Source organism: Arvicola amphibius, chromosome 3 (genome assembly GCF_903992535.2).
Source record: "Arvicola amphibius chromosome 3, mArvAmp1.2, whole genome shotgun sequence".
In the NCBI taxonomy this organism is placed as follows: Eukaryota; Metazoa; Chordata; class Mammalia; order Rodentia; family Cricetidae; genus Arvicola; species Arvicola amphibius.
Window position 1 is genome coordinate 41,658,275 of NC_052049.1, and position 15,787 is coordinate 41,674,061.

The window sequence follows — 15,787 nt, forward strand, 5'->3', positions numbered from 1 at the left end:
GACAACTAATAAATGGGACCTTCTGAAACTAAAAGCTTTTGTAGGACAAATGACATTGTCAATAAGACAAAATGGAAGCCTACAGAATGGGAAAAGATCTTCACTGACCCCACATATAGCAGAGGACTGATATCCAATATACATAAAGAACTCAGGAAACTAGATATCAAAATACAAAAAAAATCCCATTAGACATGAAATACAGATTTAAACAGAGAATTCTCAACAAAAGAATTGCAGATGGCCAAAAGACACTTAAGGAATTGATCAGTATCCTTAGCCATCAGGGAAATGCAAATCAAAATGACTCTGAGATACCATCTTACATCAGTCATAATGTAAGATCATAATGGCTAAGATCAAAAACACCAATAATAGCTTATGCTGGAAAGGATGTAGAGTAAGGGGAACACTCCTCCATTGCTGGTAGGAATGCAAACTTGTACAATCACTCTGGAAATCAGTATGGCAGTTTCTCAGAAAACGGAATCAGTCTACCTCAAGACCAAGCAATACCACTCTTGGGAATATACCCAAAGGATGCTCAATCATACCACAAGAACATTTGTTTAACTCTATTCATAGCAACATTATTTGTAATAACCAGAACCTGGAAACAACCTAGATGTCCCTCAACCAAAGAATGGTTAAAGAAAATGTGGTACATTTACACAATGGAGTATTACTCAGGTGTACAAGAACAAAGAATCATGAAATTTGCAGGCAAATGGATAGAAAACAACATACTGAGTGAGGTAACCCAGACCCAGAAAGACAAACATGCTATGTACTCACTATAAGTAGATATTAGATGTAAAGCAAAGGATAATACATCTTTTGTATTCTATTAGTGATGCTCACATCTGTAGTTCCTGTTTGCTTCCCCAGTTTTTCCTTTTCTAGAATTCCCTTGGTTTGTGTTTTCTTTACTGTTTTTATTTCAGTTTTCAAGTCTTGAACCATTTCTTTCACCTGTTTAATTGGGTTTTTTTTTTTTTTTGGCTTTCTTTAAGGGATTTATTGAATTCTTCCATTTTTTGTTTGTCTTTTCCTTGACTTCCTTAAGGGATTTTTTACTTTTCTCTTTAAGTACCTCTATCATCTTCATAAAGTAATTTTTAAGTTTGTTTCTTGTGTTTCAGCTGTCTTGGAATTTTCAGGTCTTGCTCCTGAAGGATCACTGGGTTCTGGTGGTGCCATATTGCTCTTTTGGTTGTTGAATGTGTTCTTACACGAGCGTTTACTCATGGTTTCTTCCAACTGGTGTGGCCTATGCCTGTGCCTATTCTTTCAACTATTGTGGTTTGCATCTGTGCCTAATGTAGTCTGCTGTTTTCCCAATTGGTGTGGTTTGCCTCCTGTGTCTACATAGTCTGCTGTGGTTGTTAGGGAGGGGTGGCCAGGGGGAGAATGTTCAGGTGTGTGGGGTTGGGCAGCAGAGTGGGTGTTGGAGGATCAGAATCCAATAGGGAATGGGAGTCGGGGGCACAGCCTGGAGACAGGTGTTTCACCTGCATGCTGACTAGTGGGGACTCAGGTCTCTCTGTCTTCTGATTAAAACTCAGGATTCTTAGCCAGTCTGAATTTATGGCCTCTGCTCTTCATATGTGTTTCTTCTTGGTCAGCTATTCTGCCCCACAACATGAGACAAGAGGGAAGAAGGGGCTGGCATGAGGTGAATTCTCTTCCTCTTGGGTTTAAGACTACCTAAAGCTGGCGAAAGTCACTCAAGAAAGCTCTGGGTACAGTTCACAGAGATCACTCTCCCTTCCTATTGACATGCCAGGAAGGCTTCTGCTCTGATGGTTAGCTTTAGGAATTGCTAGGGTTCCCAGTGGTGATGCCAGCAAAAGCAAGAAGCTTGCTTAAGACCAAGATTGTGTTCCTTACAGTGACCTATAGGGCTAAGGATCCAGCATTTCTGCTTCTCGTCAGTAGATCTTGTTTATGACTCTAGATCGGTTCATCTCTAAATTGCAGGGAGACCATCGGCCTGGCAAACTCAGTTATTGGGTCATTTGGCCAACCTCTTCTGGATGGAGTAGGAAGTATGACATTTGAGCTCTTAGCCTATTGGGACTGAAGCAAGTATCTCTATTTGGTCTTCCATTATATAAATCGCCTAACATAAACATGAATATTTGAAAATTACTCAAAATTATTAAGCTTCTTTAATAATTTGGAAATAGTATAAAAAGAGGAAAGCATCCAAGCCCCTGTTTGCTTTGTAGTAGGCCTCTCTGTAGTTATAAAAGGTGGTGTGCTCGTGTTAAGCAGTTTGTGACTATAATGAGTACCGTGGCTTTAATAGGTGAAGACAGCCAGCTAGTGTCTTACTACATCGCTTCCATTTTTCTTTGTCACTTGGTGATTATGGGTCTGGCTCACGTTAGTGTCATTTTATTAGTGCTTGGTCCTTTCATTAGCTGAATGTTGCAATTAACGACTCCCTGTGCCACGTAAGTATTCTTCAAAATACTTGGCCTCGACATAGAAATTCATCACAAGGGTACGTCGTGTTTATTAATTCTCTGTTTGGCTATTTGACTATGCTAATCACCCTATGCATACATTTTTTTATATACCTTCAATTTTCTTAGAATTTACTAGAAACAATTATTACGTGAAAAGTTATTAATACTAAGAATATATTAGTATTCTTATGCTTTCGATACAGGTCAACTGATTAGTTTGAGTAAGAGAACTCCCTAACCCCAGCCCCAGGGTCTTGCTATAGGTGGCCCAGGTTTGTCTCGAGCTAGCAATCCTCCCGCCTTAGCCTCTCTATAGCTGGAATTACAGGATGAATGAGCACACAACCCTGCTAGGTTTTTCTTGGTGGAGATAGCATAGTTACTATGTTAGGAATGAGGCCACCACAGGATTCATCTTCTCACCGTCTGTTAGCACTGAGGGGGACCAGCCCTGCCCTCACCCCTGCCCTCACTCCTGCCCTCACCCCACCATCGCCTTTAGTTTAGCACAGATTATTTTGTGTCACTTACATATGTTGAAGTTCTTACCTCCATGGAGATGGTAATAGGAGTAGGGGCTGTTGAGAGGTGATTAGGTCATAGCGGCAGGATTCTTTCAAGTCACATTAGTGCCTCCAGGAGAGAGACCCTGAAGGGAGCAGGTACAAGCACCTTGTCCTAAGTACTGCCATTTTATCTGTAGGGTGAAACAAAGTTCAGGTTCCCAAGCCCTAGGGGAGCTGAGAACTTTCCAATGGCTGACCCACCTCCTCCCTAAACCATAGAAAGAGTCGTTATGCATCTCTAGTTCTCTAGAAATGTTACCGCTGTTCCCAACAACAGAAAGAACAAATGAATCTCATTGGTTGGACTGAAAGGCTTGCACTGAATGTCGGTTGACAATGATGGAACGCTCAAGGAAAGCCCCTAATCTTCCATTCCTGATTGGTGAAAATTGTAACTGTAATTTGGCAACAGGTGCTTCTGACTTTTGTCAGAAACCCCTATAAACTCCGCTGCTGCCCCTGCTTGGGGCTGTCAGGAGAAACAAGGCTCCCGAGTCCTCGTCCTGCAGCCCTGACTGATCAGTGACCTGCTTATGTGCTGCTTTATTAAAGTCTTTGGAATCCATAAGTGTTGTCTCTCTTCTTCCTCGGGGTACACAGCGTACTAGGACACGTGGTGAGTCTAATTGCCTACAACTCATGTCATTTAATGTCCTCCTGTTGTTTCAGCTTTCTCATTGACAAAACGAGGGTAATAGCTTCCTTTCCAAGTGGTTCTAAGAATCAAAGCCTCATTCATCCAACTTTTACTAAACCGGTCTTCCTGAGTGTCTGTGTACGACAGGCCCTAAGCTGAGTCCTAGGATACAGAGACAAACAAAAGCAGGAAAATCTGCTTTGCTCCGAACTTGGTGTAGTGGGAAGGACAGTCATCAAGCCTGCCAAGAAATGCCTAATGGAATGGTGACCCGGCCTCTGAAAGATGCTGTGGGCAGATCCATCTCATGGAGGCAGAGCCGGCAGGCTGATTTGTGGGGTGACTAGTGGAGGAGAATGGTGGAGAGGTGACATGAGAGGAGATCCTAAGGGTTTCATTGGAAGGAACAGTCCATGAAACATATAAGAAAGCGCAGGGCAGGCTGAAGGTGTAAGCATGCTGGGTCTGAGAGGGGTCATGTGATAGGAACAGGAAGAACAAGGGGAAGCCTGGTGCTAGACTTCCGGCTGTGGAGACTTGATGACCAAGATCAGCCTATGTTAGTCCCGGAAGAGCCTCAGCAAGTGCAGGGAGAACACCAGGGTTGCACAGACAGATTCACTGTGTAAAGTCTGAGTCCTGACTGCATGGGTGGAGCTGAGGGGTGGGAGTGTGATGAGGAAGACCACAGTAAATTGGAGGCCAGTCTGTGCTAGTGTGAGTTCAAAGCCAGCCAGCTTTGACCACTCTCCCATGGTCCTGTCAGCTGGGTACAGGACTGTTTGTCCTGAAACCACACTACAGGCCCTTCTTGCCTCTCTGACCCTCTGGAATTTGCTCACATTCGCTGGCATTCCGTTGCCCAGAGACACACTGCATAGATGTCAGCCTCCATTGTCAGAAGCATGGGCTTCTCTCTGACCTCTCCTTTATTAGGCTAGCAGTCTCTTTGGATTAAGAGAGCACATTATGCCAGTATGACCTTCTTACTTAATCAGATCTGCAAAGAGCCCACTTTCAAATAAAGTCACATTTCTAAGTACTAGAGTTAGGATTTTAATGATATTTATTTATTCACTTATTTGTGAATCTGTATGTGTGGAGGGTGTCAGCATCCTCACTTCCTGATTTCCTGGGGAAGGTGTCTCTGGACACTAGGAGCCCCAGTACTGTGAGTTGGAAGTGCTGAATCCAGAATACAGTCTGGTTCTGCATGCACTTAGGAAATGTGGTGTGAGTTTTATTCCTTTTTAGGTACTAAAGCTTCAGGTAGGTACAATCTCATGGGAGCAGGGATCTGAACTGTGCCGACACAGCACCCAGGGGTCTCCAGGCTTCCTTCCAACAAGGAAGTTCAATGTTTGAGGCTTACTTATTTCACTTCAGGGTAGATCCTGGAACGTGTAATTATTCTCCAATCATGTCCCTGGTATCTATCCATGTTCTAGTCATGTTGTGCACTGACCAGGACATCCATGCGTGGGTGTTACCACAAACTGCTGAAGTTGCCCAGAAGGACTGGATGTCTCTGCGTCAGAGGAGATTGCTGAGTGAAACGGGCCAAATGCACTTCAGCACCAGGGGCTCTGCTGAGAAGGCTGCTGGGATTCTGACACATCCACCACAGCAGACTCCTCTCCATCCTTGGTTTGCCCTCCAGAGCAACATTCAATTCGGCACTTTCTGTGGAGTTGTGTATCTTAAGGAGCATGGACTCTGGGGACAAACATAAGAGTTTGATTCCAGGTCCCAAATACTAGTGTCCTTTTTTTTTTTTTTGGTGGTCAGCTAGCATAAGCGCCCCTCCCCCAACCAAAGATGTCAATGTATTAATTCTCAGAAAATGAGTATTCCACTGCATGACCAAAGAGACCGCGTGTCTGATGATGGGTCATACTCTGAGATGGATAGTGCCCTGTGCTATTCAGAGGCCCATCTAATCACACAGGCCCTTAAAATCAAAGAAATGTCCCCCAGTGTGGTGAGGTATGACGAAGGACCCAGTGTCAGGCTCTGAATACAAAGAAGAAGGAGCCACTTGCCAAGATGTGCTGGGGCCCAAGAATTGAGAAAGGCAGGGAAATAGATTCCCTCCCAGAACCCCAGAAGGAGCACAGCTGACTGCCCACACTTGGTTATAGAACTTCTCAGCTGCAGAAATGATTCATTTTAAAATAAAATTTCAAGGTGCCTCGTTAGCATAGCAAGTAAAGCACCAGTCCCATAAGATGGCTTTGGGGGCTGTAGAAATGGCTCAGTGAACGCTTGCTGCTCCCACAGAGGACCTGGGTTCTGTTTCCAACACTTACGCTGTCTTCTGCCCTCCATGAGCACCAGGCACTCCTGTGGTATACAGGTAATACAAAAGATAAATAAATCTAAAAATTAAAAATTTGTGATTATTTGTGAAATTAACATAAAATGAATGTACCCATTTTTCCAGCAGGCAATAATATTGGTCTGTGTGGTATTTGTGTGGGTTAGCTGAGATGTGAAACTCCACGTTAGCCACTTCACACGCTACGTTAGCCACTTCACACGCTATCATGAGCTCTACCATCCTGAGGCTCTGGGCTCGTCTCCCTCAGTTTCTAGCCTCCAGTTTTGACCCAGGTGAGTTTCTTAGCTGGTTGCAGGGCATGTGCTACTCCATGCCATGCATACATGTCAACCTCGCTGGGGAGCTTGTTAAATTGCTGAACCTCATTTTAAACCCACTCATTTAGAGCCCATTTTTTAACAAGATCCCTAGGTGATCCATATGGACCTTAAAGCCTGAGCATCACAGGACAAGGTGATTTCTAGCGTCAGAGAGCTGACAGAATAGATGTCCGGGCCTTTCACATCTAGATTGTTACATTTCCAGTTACTTCTAGTGCTCAGAGGATTGGCACCACTGGGATCAGTATATAGAGATGCTCTTCAATATATGAGATGCAAATCAGAACTGTAAAATTTTCAATTAATGTTTTCCTCTAAAGAGAACTGTCGCACTATTATAAATAGCAACAAGTACAGTGTTCTTAAAGACAGAAGAACAGACATCAAGGAAGAGCGCAGACATGCTCTCTGCTCCGTGAGCTGTCTTCCCTCTGCTCACTGAGATTCTAGGCTCTCAGATCTGTTGAAGGAAATGCCTAAAAGGGCCTCAGTTGGAATGTACTTTCTTGGCCGTGTAGCTCAGTGTTAGAGTGCTGTCTAGTCTGCATACAGCTCCTGGCCTGGCCCCTAGCACTGTCGAGGGAGTTGGGGGCTACAAGGAAGCAGAAGTGTGTTTCCTCAAACAGATAATAAAATAACAACAACAACAACAACAAAACCTGTTTGGGCCACCCTGCAGCCCGTTTATGGTAGCCAGGCCTGGTACATATGTAATACATAGGTATTACAGGTTAATACACACCAGCAGGTGTTCACACATAAAATTAAAAAGCCACTGGTTTCTGAGTCTGAAGCTTGCCTGGTCTACAGAGTGAGTTCCAGAACATCCAGAAACCCTGTCTCAAAAAAACCAAACCAATACAAAAAACAAAACAAAAACAAAAACAAAAACCCCTTTCTGGTAAGTATCAGGCATTTTTGCCAGGGTACACTGCAGAGAATCATGAAGCCTGCGGGCCTAGCTGCTTGAGAGGTGTGAGTCAACGTCATTGGTTTCTGAGGTTTGAGTCCACAGGTGGGATATTGTGAGCCTTTCGGTTCCTGAGAAACCGAGGCACTCACTCAGGCAGTGGCGCATTCAGGACATCTGTGTTTCTCTGTTCCTTAGAAGTTGGCAAAGCATGTGCAGGTTTGGCAGAACAATTAGTCTTAGACATTAATCTTATATTTGCTTTCGAGCTGGCAACTGCCATTACATCACGGCAGCTACCATTGTACTCTGTTTTGATAAATGTATAAAAAGTCTTGATTGCTTGAAATAAACTTGTCTCTGCCTCAGTCTTGCTGAGATCCTTCCAAGCTGGCCCTGTTTTAATTCTTACTGACCATATCAGGAGCCCCCGGTTTGGGAAGTAAATGCTTGCATTTACTTATTTATTTATTTTTATGCCCTGGCAATGTTGACGCATGTACAGGCAGCCCATATATGGTGGTTCTGTTGAACTTGTCCATATTGGGTTTCATGGTCTAAGTTGGTGAGGACGACTGACCAGGTCTCTTCCTCAAGAGGGCACCAGATCTCATTACAGATGGTTGTGATCCACCATGTGGTTGCTGGGAATTGAACTCAGGACCTTCGGAAGGGCAGGCAATGCCCTTAACCTCTAAGCCATCATGTGCTGGCACTTACAGCACACAAATGCTCTTAAGGAGGACTCTCCGGGCAGAAAATCCAAAACAGAGACCTGGAAAATGAAAAAGTCCCATTTCTTAGAAGAAACTCTGCTAACATCCTGGGACCCAGGTTAGACATTCTTTGCTGAGATCGCCAGACACCAGGGACTTCCATATATTGAGCTGTTTATTTTTTCCATGATCTTCCCAGTCGTTGAGAAGAAATTTCATTATGAGAGTTTAAGCAGTTTGCTGGAGATCAGAAGTCACTTAGCAGGCAAGGGGTTTAGGCAGCCACAAGCCAAGCTTCTAGCTCTGGCATTCAGGCTTCTTTGCCTTCAGTCTAGCAGGTTCCTCCATTCCCTACTGTGCCCTCCTCCCCCGGTTCCCCTCCCTTTGCTGCTTGGAGGGAACAGATATCACAGGACAAATGTTACCAAGCAAGGCAGTAGGATGACTAACTGAGTGGCTGAGCTGAGCACCTGCTTGCCTAATGCTATGTGGAGCTTTGTGCTTTGGGGAGCACTGGGTGGGGACTTACAGGGAGCCCACTAAGCCTTTTTCTTGTGACAGACTGCAGCTGACACGGATTCTCCCCTTTCTTCGGGACCACACCACTCGCACGGCTAAGATCAGAGAGCCTCGGATCATGAGAGCAGAACCATGTGTGCTCCTGCCTTGGGTACGTGAGATCACAGGGCCAATCACAGCATCTGTCCCAGCTGTAGGCCTGTCTGTCTTATCTGCCTCCTCACTGTAGCTTCTACTAGCAGGGGCCAAGGTACAGAAGTGATGGTAGTGGCCGGGCGGTGGTGGCGCACGCCTTTAATCCCAGCACTCGGGAGGCAGAGGCAGGCGGATCTCTGAGTTCGAGGCCAGCCTGGTCTACAAGAGCTAGCTCCAGGACAGGCTCTAGAAACTTCAGAGAAACCCTGTCTTGAAAAACCAAAAAAAAAAAAAAAAAGAAGTGATGGTAGCTTCCCGAAAGGAGCAGAGGTCAAGTGCTTAGCCACCTGGCCTGTTCTCAACCCAGTTGCTGCCTTTTCAAGGCCAGGGTCTGAAGAGAGGTCCCCTATGAGGGTCAGCTGCTTCTGGAAGCAAGGTTGCACTGCCTCTTATGAAATGGGAGAAGGTCAGGAGGGGAACTAGGTGCTCACATTACTGGACTCTCGTCTTCTTCTAGAAGCCAATGCTATAGTAATGGGCAAGTGACCTCCCTAGGGGTTTATAGTTAGACCAGAGAAAGTGGGGGCTCCTAGAGTTAGATTAGAGGGAGCAGTTAAACTTTCGGTCATGCCGAAAGTGATGAGCTTGAATAGTTACCCAACAGGGACTGTGCTCTCAAAGAGAAGTAACTTGCAGTTAAGAATTCACTGGCTTGGGATGTTTCATTATCCTAGTGCTAACTGAAGACCAGGGGAATCCCTTAAAGAAGTAAGCAACACATAGCTATAAAAATCAAACATGCTTCCTGTCTGTTCACAGGCACCTTGGGGATGTGTTCATTTGTACCACATGGGAGTTGATGCGCTCATCTTTGCAAACTCCAGCGCTGAATGGGGGCAGAAAGGAGAAGCTGGGGTATCCACCCCAAATTTCCAATGGAGGGTTTCTGCGGGAACTGTTCACATTTCATGAGAGGAGACAATCAATGGAACACACACACACACACACACACACACACACACACACGCACATTGCTCACACGAATAATTTTATAACCAGAAAACTAAACTGTATACGAAGGAATTGATGTGGGGAGGAGCCAGTGTGTTGACTTAGGAAGGCCTTAGTGTGACCAGGGACAACAATGATCCAAGAGGTTGAAACTGGGGAGCAGGGCATAAATGGATTGTTCCTGGTGATGTAAGATAGAAGGGTCCCCTGCAGCTGCCTTCTTCTCCAGGTGACTTAAGGTATCCCTGATCCAAGGGTAGGTTGACATTACCCCCAGCAGGCATAGGATAAGAGCTGCTGAGTCATTGGGAGTTAATTCCAATTCACTTTCCATCTTCCTCCTGGGTGTTGTTAAGGTGTGCTGGCAAATACCATCAAAACACTGTATCTCTTGATCCCTGAGCTTCCCGCTTCCATGGTAAAGGGAATTTATTTTAACTTCATCTTCCATTCCTGTGTGTTCTAACATCTTCAATTGTGAGACAATTCATACTGGCTCTGAAGAAGGCAGGAATTTACTGGCTCTCTTGTGATATAGAGGCTCTGAGTACTATGTGAGCCAAGGTCTCAGTGATGGCAGACACCATTTTCTCTTATTTCTTCCCTCTAACCATTGTAATCTTGACTTCTTTGGCAGTTCAGAGAGACGTAATCTTTTTTCTTTTGTGGAATGGTCTCATTATGTATGTAGCCCAGGTCTGAGACACAATTAATCCCCCTGCTTAGAACTCTTGAGTATATGAAAGCTACCATACTCAGTCATTCATCTTGATTATGGAAATCCCACCAGAAAAAGCAAATGCCTTTTTGTCTACTGCCCAGTAAAGTATTACTGCGTCTTGTTGATTCAGTGTAATACAGAACAAATTTGGAATCAACGACTGGCCAAAAGGCTGTGCATTGTGGTGGAGCAGGCTTACTGAGTTCCATCCTTGCTTCTGAAGCCAGCAATGAAATCATGTGTGTATGAGTGTAGGGAGTATGGGTATGTATGTGGTATATGTGTGGTCTGTGTGTAATGTTTTATATGTATGTGTGGGAGGTTTGTATATGTATGTAGTGTGTATGTATTATGTATGTATATGCATGGTGTTTAATGTGTGTGTTTGCTGTGGGTGTATGTGTGTGGTGTGTGTATATATGTATGTGGTGTGTGTATGATGTAGGACATTTGTGATGTGTATGTAGGGGGTAGGGTGTGTGTTGTGTATGTGTAGTACGTGTATGTATTGTGTGGTGTCTGTATGTATATGCTTGTATGTGTGGTGTGGTGTAGTGAATGTGTATGTATGTGCATGCATCGGGGATTGTTTGTGGTGTTGTGTGTGTGTGTTGGAGTGTGTTGCATAGTGTGTGTGTGTGTGTGTGTGCATGGTGGGGTCTACATGTATCTGTATATATATGTGTGTGTGTGTGTGTGAGAGAGAGAGAGAGAGAGAGGGAGGGAGGGGGAGAGAGAGAGAGAGAGAGAGAGAGAGAGAGAGAGAGAGAGAGAGAGAGAGAGAGAGATTTGTGGTCTGACCACTAGGGAGCGTGTGAATGGTTGCTGCACATCAAAGACAATAATAGCAAAGGGAAATATCCACTACCCAGTGAGCCCACAGAGTAGTTGGAAAAGTGAAGCCTTGTATGAGGCCCAGGTGACTCTTAGTCATGCCAGGGATCTGTGTCTGTGGTTTTCTTAGCCTCGTTTGATTGCCGACTACTCGTGGCTGGCTGTCTTTTCCACCAGACTCCCAACTTCACTCTCTACTGTGTGGGCTGGCTCACTTCTCTTGTTTCCCTGACGCTGGAGTCACTAGGGTCTCCCTTCTCTCCCAGGGACCTGGCACTGTCACCTCATACCGACTTGACATCTGTCTCAGCAGGCCTGAAGATGTGTCCCGTCTTCTAGCTTCTGGACCTGGGGAACTTGGTGTGATGATAAACTTCTGTGATCCGTGACTAAGCTAGGAGGTGAAGGAAACCACATCCTTTAATTCTTAAATCCTCTTTGGCTTTTTGGCATTTATGAGCAGGATTAAAGCTGTCAAGATGTAGATTTGCTGAATCTCTTTATGGATTAAGGTTGTTGACATGTGAATACGGCCTTATCAGTGGAGGGCTCTCAGTGCCAAGCCAGGCCATGTGGACTGTTCTGGGAAGAGTGGGCGCCTCCGAATACGTGTGGGTACTTGAGCATAGCATACTGCCTGTGGCTGTCCTCTGGAGCACGCACAGAGCATGAAGCCCTTGGTAATGATTTCACACAGGGGACCATCTGGCAGACCAGTTGTTCTGGGAGGGAAGAATCTCCATTTTTGAGCAGTGGCTACTCACGTTAATCATGCTATTCTCTCAGGGGATCCCTCACAACACAGAGAACTGACTGCCCCACCTCAACAAAGTATGCTGGGCAGAAGCAGCTGGCATGTCCCATCACACTCTATAAAGTTAAGCCAGGCTGGAGGAGTTCATCTCCTCATGGTTTGGCGGAGTGACTGAGGAAGACCGAGGTTAAAGTAACAGGGAACAGGAAATGATGCTGTTCCCTCACAAGTCAGCCACTTCCCCTGCCTTGCTTCCCTAGAGTGGGCACCTCCCCACCTCGGCATCTCCCTCTTCCTCTTGGCTGACAGTTCTTCCACCCTGTCAGTGGCTTTCTGCATGCCTCCTGTCCTTCATGTCTACGCTCCACGTGCTCACCCAATTCTTCTCTTGGCCTTTTACCCCACTGTGTGCCTCCCTGGACTTATTCGCCAGAGCCTCTCTCGTGCCCCCTGCCCCACTTCATCTGTGCGCCTGCCAGTCTGTACTCGTGGCCTCTGTTTGCCACCTTTCTTGTTTGTTCAGGCTCTTACCCCCTTGTCTGTTCTGACTGATTGCTCTCCAGTGGAATCTCACTTCCCGTCTGCTTATCTGGCTTGCCCGACTTTCATTTCCGTCAAGGACAGCTGGCCCTGTATCGGAGGGGCAGATGTGCCCTTGGGTCTCTTATTTCTCCTTGGCAGCTTCCTGTGTTCACACCCAACTATACTGTGCCCTGTTCCTGTGGGTCTGCAAGTTCCTTGACCTCTCCTGCTTCTGTGCCTGCCTGTATAACATGAGTGGTGTTGGCACACCCCTTGCCGATTCCTTAAGAAGGCTCAGCGAGCTGCTAAGTGCATAAGCAGCATCAGAGAAGTTGTCCGATAAACATCAGGTCTTACTATTACAATAATGTAATATAATGAATTACATTAATACTTTACTGTTTTACTGTATTATTTATTATTCTGTATTACTTTGTTATACTGTGTTAATATTATACTGTCCTGATATTTAGGTCCCCAGAAGATCCTCAAAAGCAGAAAACACAGAGGCAGCTTCTGGTAGAGGGGCAAGGTGAGGGCGGCTATGTGGGGACAGAGGATATGCCCCATGTCAGCTTAGATCATCTAATCCATCCTTCCTACAGACTCTAAAGGAAAGTTCATGTCTGTCAGGGAGACATGAACTTTGTCTTCCTTTTCAGATAAACGACAAAACAAAGAACAAAGTAGGGGGGGGGGGTAAACATTGACTTGGTAGAAATTTCCTTTAAAAGCCAGTGAATGAAAGCCCAGCAATGCTCAGTAGGTTGGCACGCCATCTGTCTGCTCCCTTCCAAAACTCCATCAGGATTCCTAAATGTAGTTTGGATTTTGAGAACATCTGGAATCTGCCAAGCACATATTTTAAGCTCTGACATTATAATCTGTGTTTCTTGCTACTTGCTTGTTCCTGTTGTCTGTGCAGCAACTCCCAAAGATGAGTCTGATCAGCCCTATCTAATCAGACAGTGTCAGACCTGAGAGTGTATTGTGAATATGTGTATGTGTGTGTGTGCTCTTATCTTTGTTTCTGATGATAGAAGTAATAATGTCCAATTATTGAAATGTTAGAAAATAAGAAATTGGTAAAGAAATCATCAAGCAGTTATAATCTATGCACACAGAAATAGATACTTGATATTTTAATTTTTGGAGGATCAAAAGTATATACATATATGTAGTATTATATATATAATATATATACATATATATAAAGTGTATATGCACATATGCACATACCTGTGCTACACTATGCCTTTAAAATACTAATTAGGACCATGTTGAATATACATTGAGAATATTGGTTATTTTGGGTAATTTATACTTGACAATTTTTTTCTTATAACATTTGAAAACTGCCTAATTTGTGGTAGATAGATATTGTCTCAGCTCAGTTCCCACAAGAAGCAGATGCCAAGAGGTTCTTTTAAATTTATATATATATATATATATATATATATATATATATATATGAGTATTTTGTCTGATGTATATCTGTGTAATATGTTCATGCCTGGTATCCAAAGAGGCCAGAAGAGGGTGTTGGATCCCCAGGAACTAGAGTTACAGACAGTTGTGAGTTGCCACGTGGGTGATGAGACTTGAACCTGGGTTCTCGAGAAGAACGGCAAGTATTCTTAACTGCTGAGTCATCTCTTCTGCCCCCATCCCAAATTTTAATTAGTTTCTCCCTCTCTCCCTCTCTGTCTTTCTCTGTGTGTGTATGTATTCAGGTATCTAAGGAGGCCAGAAGACAGTGTTGGATCCCTTGAAGCTGGAGTTACAGGTTTTTGTGAGCTATCCAATATGGGTGTTAGGCTCTGAACTTTGGTCCTCACCATAGGGCAATACAAGCTTAACCAGCTCTTAGCAAGTTCTCTCCAAGCCTCGAATAAGATCAGAGGAAAAAAACAAAAACAAAAACAAAAAACAAAACAAAAACAAAACCAAACCCTTGAGACAAGGTCTCAAAGATGTAGCGTTAATATCCTAGAACTTGCTAGGTAGACCAGGCTGGTTTTGAACTTACAGAGATCTGCCTGTATGTTGGAATTAAAGGTGTGTGTCTCCATGCTCAGGTGTCCAAGAGAGGTTTATCCTTGCATGAAACACTGGGAGATCTCTCTACATGACACAGCATGAGTGGGAGCAGGGCTAGGTAAATGAGGTAAAGCAGAGCTTAGCACTGTTAGGGTAGACCCACAAGAAAGAGATGGGCAGGAGGAATGGTTTCGAGAGGGTCTTGCCCAGGCCGATGGATCTCAAAGGCTGGGCACAGGTGACTCATCTCTTCTTGATTCTAGCTCCTTTCTTTTTCTTTTTTGGCTGTTGACAAGAGCTAGCACGACCTTGATGTGATGAACTCTGCTCTAGTTCTAAAGGGAAGCATTTGGAGGCTTACAGTTGACTACACTCCCAGCTGAAGATTCTTCTGAAGGCTATTTAGTGGTTCAGAAACCTGGCCATTACAGGTATATGATCCCAGCACCAGGAGGTGGAGGCAGGAGGCTCAGAATTTCAATGTCACCCTCAACCACATAGCAAGTTTAAGGCAGCCTGGGCTACACAAGAACCTGGTTCAATAACAATAAAAACAACTTTAACAAAAAGGTGTTTCTTAAATATGAATCTTTGTGTTCTTCTTTCAAAGACCCTTTTAAAAATAAACGAATCTATAGACTTCTGCTTAACCATGATACGTTGTTTTCTCAATTACCTCTCAAAACTTAATAAAAAGCAAAAAATCTCTCCACAGAGTCGAAATCAATAAATTGAATCCACGAGGAGACAGCAGGAGATGAGGAGTTCATACGAATTTTAGAAGAGGTAGATGCATGTTATGAATAACATGTTAGCTGCTAATCAAAGGGAAGAGAGCAGAAACCCCAGGTGCCTGCAGAGGGTAGCAAATGAACTGAAGAAACCAGGGACATCTAGGAGCTCCGTGTGCCATGTATCTGGGGAAGAGTTTAGGCTAAAGAGTCTGTATGAGAAGAATGACCTCTCCATCATCTTGATTACCCCTGGATACCACGACATCCTAGGAAATTAGAGATTTATTCACTAAAGTATCATGAGTTCAAGGCCTGGGCTAAAGAGTGAGAGGACCCTCCCCCGAGTAAAACTGGATTGTACTGGGATCTGGATGGAAGCAAATACCTCCTCTAAGAATTCATGAAAATTGATCTATTCTTATATAAAGATTTGTCTCAGACCAATAATGTCCTATTAGAGTTATACAACATCAAACCAGGCAACCCTGAATTTTCAGTGTTAGAGGATACTCAATATTGTCTCACAACTTAATATTGTATGATCAGTCTATCA